Source organism: Zea mays, chromosome 2, assembly GCF_902167145.1.
Source record: "Zea mays cultivar B73 chromosome 2, Zm-B73-REFERENCE-NAM-5.0, whole genome shotgun sequence".
Taxonomy (NCBI): domain Eukaryota; kingdom Viridiplantae; phylum Streptophyta; class Magnoliopsida; order Poales; family Poaceae; genus Zea; species Zea mays.
Window position 1 is genome coordinate 83329493 of NC_050097.1, and position 6102 is coordinate 83335594.

Genomic DNA, 6102 nt, shown 5'->3' on the forward strand with positions numbered 1-6102 from the left:
GGGTCGGACGGGGTTGGGAGAGGCTCTGCTGGCCGGTCTACGGTGGCGAGGGATCGGGTGGCCGCGGGCACGCCGTGTGCGGGGCAACACCGGTGATCTAGTGCTCCGGTGAGGTCTAGCGCGTGCGGGGGAGTACGATTGAAGCCTCTGGTGGTTTTATAGGCATGGGCGCGGGCAACGACGCCGGCTTGGCTTGGCGCGACGCGGGGCAAGCGGGGGCGGGCGTCGGGCGTGCTCTGGCGAGCGCAGTGCACGTCGAACACGTGGAGGTTTGTTTCTGCTCTTGTTCTATCCCCTGCTGAGCAGCCAAACGTGCAAATCTTGCCCTAAGACCTTTGAGAGATCTCTTCCCTGCACCTAGGGCTACCTAGTTCATGTGAGTTCCAAGGGGAGATGTGGTCGGGTTAGAGAGATATGGGGGTGGGAAGTTGGCTCTGTCCTAGCTGTCCACACCGAGACAAAACTCATGCCAAGTCGTGTCAAATGACTTAGGGTTGGGTTCAAACTTTTCCAGGGTGTTCTAGAGGTCTTTAGGCGCCATTTTGTCAATTGGGTCAAGTGGGTTTGAAGTTTGGAGAAGGGTTAACATGTTTGGTCTTTGGAAGAGGGTTGGTTTTGAACTTAGAGAAATTCTGATTTTCCTTTTTGGTCTATCTCTTTGGTGACTCTTTTGGGTTTTTTCTGTAACCTTTTTGGGGTCACTTTCTTACTATTTTTTGTAGGGTATTAAGTGTACTACAACTTTTATAATTGGCCCAAGTCATGATCATGTGGTTTTCATAGCCTTTTGGTCATACTCACTTCTAGGGCTCCAATTGTCCAAAAGGGTTTGAATTATGGCTTGTGCAATTCTCCCCACTATATGTGCATGATAAAGCCAAGGCATGACTTCTAAGATGGGTTGCACTTACTTAGGATCTTGATTTCCAAGTTTGGTGTCCTTTACTCAATTTAAGTCACATGTGATGATTGGCTTTACTTGTGTAGTCTTGAGTGAAAACCCTAAGTAACACCTGGGGTGTTACAATAACCTTCATCCGAAAATCATTATATCCCAAGGGAAATAATGCTTTGAAGGACGAAGGACTTTAACCTTTAACATTTTTTGTGTTGCCTTGTTCTTAACTCATAGCATTTGAGAACAAGTCCCCAACAGGCTTCTCTTTGATCTTTCTTTGTTGAAGCGCATAGGTACATTGTTAGAGCAAATAATATGAGAATTAATTTTCTCACCTTGAATCTTACTCATGTCCTTCTTGGAAAACTTGGTATTCTTTTGAAGGGGTTTTGTGCATACTACTGTTGTCCCTTTCTTAGGCTTTTTCACCATGTTATCACGGTTATCTTGAGAAGGTTGAGCATGACACTTTCCCTTCAATTGAGTCAAGCTCCTTCTTAGCCTCTCATTTTCTTACTTGAGCTCATTGTTTTCTTCTGCATAGGAAATATTACTTGTTCCTGAAAATTCTATCTCAATGGAAGATTGGCTTTCTTAAGAACAACATTTGTTAGCACATGATAATATAGTTTCTATTTGAGTACATGTGCATAAGTGATGTTGATATGATTTTAAATTAGTTAACACAACCTCATGAGCCATTTCTAACATGATATGTGAATCCATAAATTTATTATGAGAGCACACAAGCATATCATGTTTTTCTTGCAAACCTAGATTTTCAATATTTAACTTTTCTATCGTGTTCTTGAGCATAACATTTTTATTTTCTAATTGAGCAATATATGATGAATGATTAACAGCTCTAATTTTCTCAATTGAAATGTCTTCATGCTCTTCGGTCAACTTCTCTAAGTCTTCGATTTTTCTGATGAGGAAGTCTTCTTACTTATGAAGCATATCTTTGTTCTTCCACTATTTTCATGAGTTTGAGCAAGCTCATCTGATTTTTCTTGCTTAGCTGAGCGAAGAATTGTTAAAGATCATCCTCGTCTTCACTATCACTTTCATGCTCCTCCTCATCCTCACTTTCGCTTTCACTGTCACTCTCATTAGCAACAAAGCACATATGAGAAGTGGATTTGAAAGACAAACCTTATGATGAGGTGGATTCGTCGTTTGGTCTACATCGATCATTTTCTTCTTCAATCTTGTTCTTCGCCTCATCTTCCTTCATTTTGAGGAACATCCTTTCGGCGAATCTCATGGAAAGGCCTATTGCCCTAGAATCAACATCTGCACCAAAAGATGAAGTCGAGGCAACCTCAACTTTTTCAAGCTTAGAAGCACTTTCGTTTCTTAGCCCCCCGACATGATCTTTTCCTCACATGGTTAAGCGTTAGAACGAGGATTAGGCTCTGATACCAATTGAAAGTTGCCTAGAGGGGGTGAATAGGCAAGCGGAAAATTTTCAAACAAAAACTAGAAACGAACTGGGTAAAACCAGTTCAACCGGTGTGAAAACCGGTTCAACCAGTTTGCACAAGCGCAACTAAAGAATAAGATATAAAACTACATTGATCTTGAAATTCACCCAGTTAACTTTGCAAATGGGATGTCCTAGATGATCCACAGGGTTCAAAGTAGTAGATCTGAGAAGGGCACTTCTCAAAATTAACACCAAAAAGATATGAACAATTCTTCCACGGAATAGTGAGAGAACGAAGAACATGAACAAACACAATGAACAAGAACACAAGAGACACAAGATTTATCCCAAGGTTCGGTCACACCACAAAAGGTGCCCTACTTCCTCGTTGAGGTGCCCATAAAGAGCCAAGTCTCTTTCAACCCTAATCCTCCCTTTGCCGATCACAAAGGTCAAGCACACACACTAATCTTTGCTCAAACAAGTGGGTAATACAAACTTTCTTGTGGTCTTCCACAAGATTTGGAGACTCACAAGCGACACCTAGTCGTCTAGGAGCTAGAAGCTCCAAGAGTAATGAATCCACAAAGAACTCGATGTAGTACCAAAGCTCGAATCAAGAAGACTAAGAAGGATTTAGAGATGAAGCACAAAAACTGTAGCTCTCAATATCACTCAAAGATTTCTCTCCAAAGATTTGAAATGGGAGAGGCAAGAGATGTGTGAGAGAGAGTGAGAGGTGTTTCTCAAGTTAGAAATGGAGTTTGGTGCGTGCTCTTATGTGGGGAGAGGGTGATAAGGGTGAAGTGCCCAATCTTTCGGTGAGGGGAGATAATTCCGATCTGGCGGAAGATGACCCTCGCGATCTGGCTACGACGAGCAAGCCCGAGGCACCAATGCAATCGCTGAACCAACTCCCTATGTTTACCGACCTTGCTGGTGCAAGATCAGCCTGATCACAAAGATCATTTCCTCGACGGTAACTTGTCGCCCATGTATGGTTTAAAATCTGCAACATTAAAACTAGTGGAAACACTAAATTCCGCATACAGGTCAAGGATATAAGCATTATCATTAATCTTTGTTAGCTCCTTAAAAGGACCAGCAGCACGAGGCATTAATTTAGGGCATGTTTGGTTTGTGGCTAAATGTGCCACACTTTGCCTAAGGTTAGTCGTTCGAATTGAATAACTAACCTTAGTCAGAAAAGTTAGGCAAAGTGTGGCAACTGAGGTAGTGAACCAAACATGCCCTTAGTACGGCGCAAAGTAGAAAACTTATCATTTCTCAAGTGCAACCAAACCATATCATCTGGCTCAAAAGTGACAAGTTTTCTTCCTTTACTACCAGCAACTTGATTTTTTGCATTAGTAGCAGCAATGTTCTGTTTTGTTTGTTCAACATGTGCAGCAGCATCTACATGTGGGGCGCTTGCAGCATTAAGTGAAATCAAACCAATAGGTGCCCTAGGAATGTAACCATAAACAATCTGAAAAGGGCACATCTTTGTAGAAGAATGTGTGGCATGATTATAAGCAAATTCAACATGAGATCCCATACTTAAACGAACATGATTTAACGTTATCGGTTACATATTAGGTTACCAATATGTGAACCAAACGGCACCCTAGTTGTTTCCCATTTCTAACAACCAAAGATCCCATACTTAGAAATAAATCCTTCACCTCATCAGACCCTTCCATAGAGTATATCTATTTAATATTATGTTTTTAAATTTAGCTAAGCTTCATATTGTTTAACTTTACAAATTTAAAATAATGTCGGCGGGAGGAGCTTCTTGTATCAACCTAGGCTGGTCAAATTTCTCAACCTTCTAGTCCAATTTGATGGGTAGAAAATCGTCCGCCGACCACATCGCGAAACGAAGCAGCCTATGCGACAGACAGATTGAGCGGCGCACGCGCTTGCTTTTTTATTTTTAGATTTAAATCGAAATTTCAACTCCATACTCCAGAATTGAAAATTTACAGGAATACGTACCTGCTCGTAATCTACGTGCGCAATAGTGCTAGCATTAGCAACTGTTGGAACCGTCCCTGCTTCTCTCTTTTATCGGTCAATGCTTTATAAATCAACACCACTACCGGAATCAATCACTTTGCCGAGTGCCTGAAGCACTCGACGAAGCCTCAAAAACACTCGACAAAGCCTTTGCCGAGTGTGACACTCGGCAAAGAAGCCTCGGCAAACAGTGCATCGGCAAAGCCTTTTTTGCCGAGTGCTTTTTCTCGGGCACTCGACAAAGAGGTTTGCCGAGTGCCAGAGAGCACTCGGCAAAGAAAAGCAGCCGTTACGGTGACACTCGGCAAAGGAGTTATATTTGCCGAGTGTATGCCCGGCAGCACTCGGCAAAGAGCCCGCCAGGGAGGGTCCCCATGTCAGGCTCTTTGCCGAGTGTTCTGTGCGGCACTCGGCAAAGCCGACCTCTTTGCCGAGTGCCAGCGACATAACACTCGGCAAAGAACCTAAACCGGTGCCCAGGTCTGTGCTCTTTGCCGAGTGTTATGACCTTGACACTCGGCAAAGCGCCTCTTTGCCGAGTGTTACACTCGGCAAAGTGACCAGTATATACCTTTTTTATTTGTTTTTTGTATTCCATCCACACAAACAGAAGATATCACATATATACATCACATATATCATCACAGACATAAATAGCCAACACAAACATAAAACCGTCACCACAAACATAAATATCCATCACAAACATAAGTGTTCAACACAAGTATCAAACACAAACATAAGTCTCAAACGTCGCAAGCTCTCACATAAGTATCAAACACACACATAAGTATTATACATAAGTTCTGAAGTCTAGCACTCGGTAAAGAGGCTCTTTGCCGAGTGGGGTCCTGTGCCGAGTGTCCAGCACTCAGTAAAGAGGCTCTTTGTCGAGAGCCTAACTTTACCGAGTGCGGCTCTTAGCAAAGCCGTCTTTGCCGAGTGCCCGACAAAAGACACTCGGCAAAGAGACCAACACTCGGCAAAGCCTCGGATTCCAGTAGTGCATTTTGAAGAAAGCCTTTTTATATATTAAAAGAAATATATAAACATCCATCTTCCTTCACGTGACCAAGCTAATCAGATCATTGATTACATTAATTTAAATGGAAACCAAATTTACCTAATCGTAAAGCTTAATTGTAACATTATTCTGTCACCAAATGACGCAAGAACTACATAGCAGATTCGCTCCTTTGTTTCTTCATGCAATCATGCCATTATATAGCAGCGCGCCTGCTGATGAAGCCAATTATTCGTTTCCCAAAACAAGACCTGCAAAAAATGCTTCTGAGTTGACAATTTTCAAAAACTATTTTATTTCTTGTGAATAAGACATATTGTTCAACAAATGGTAGCACACCTCTTAATATTAGCAAGGTATTATTATATACTATTGCTGCCAAGATTGATATTATTCATGAAATCATAAAGTATATATTTTATAACATGCTTGTTTTATGCCATATAGACAAATGCCGCGACAAAATTTGTGTTTAATTAGTTTGTAACACAAAACGCGTCTTATGTATCTATGTAATCAAGTTAACATTTGACACGTTTAATTAACTTTTGCTCGCAAATTTGTTTGTTGCCAATTAAACTTAATTTGACGTTGTAGCCATCCTGTTTGATCACCTCGCTAGCGGTCCAAAATCTGGCGCTACCGTACGGTGTACTGATACACATAGCAGGTTTGTGCAGTTATATTTCAATGCAAGTTTCGGAGTAGCCTTCGGTTTCAAAAGCGAGC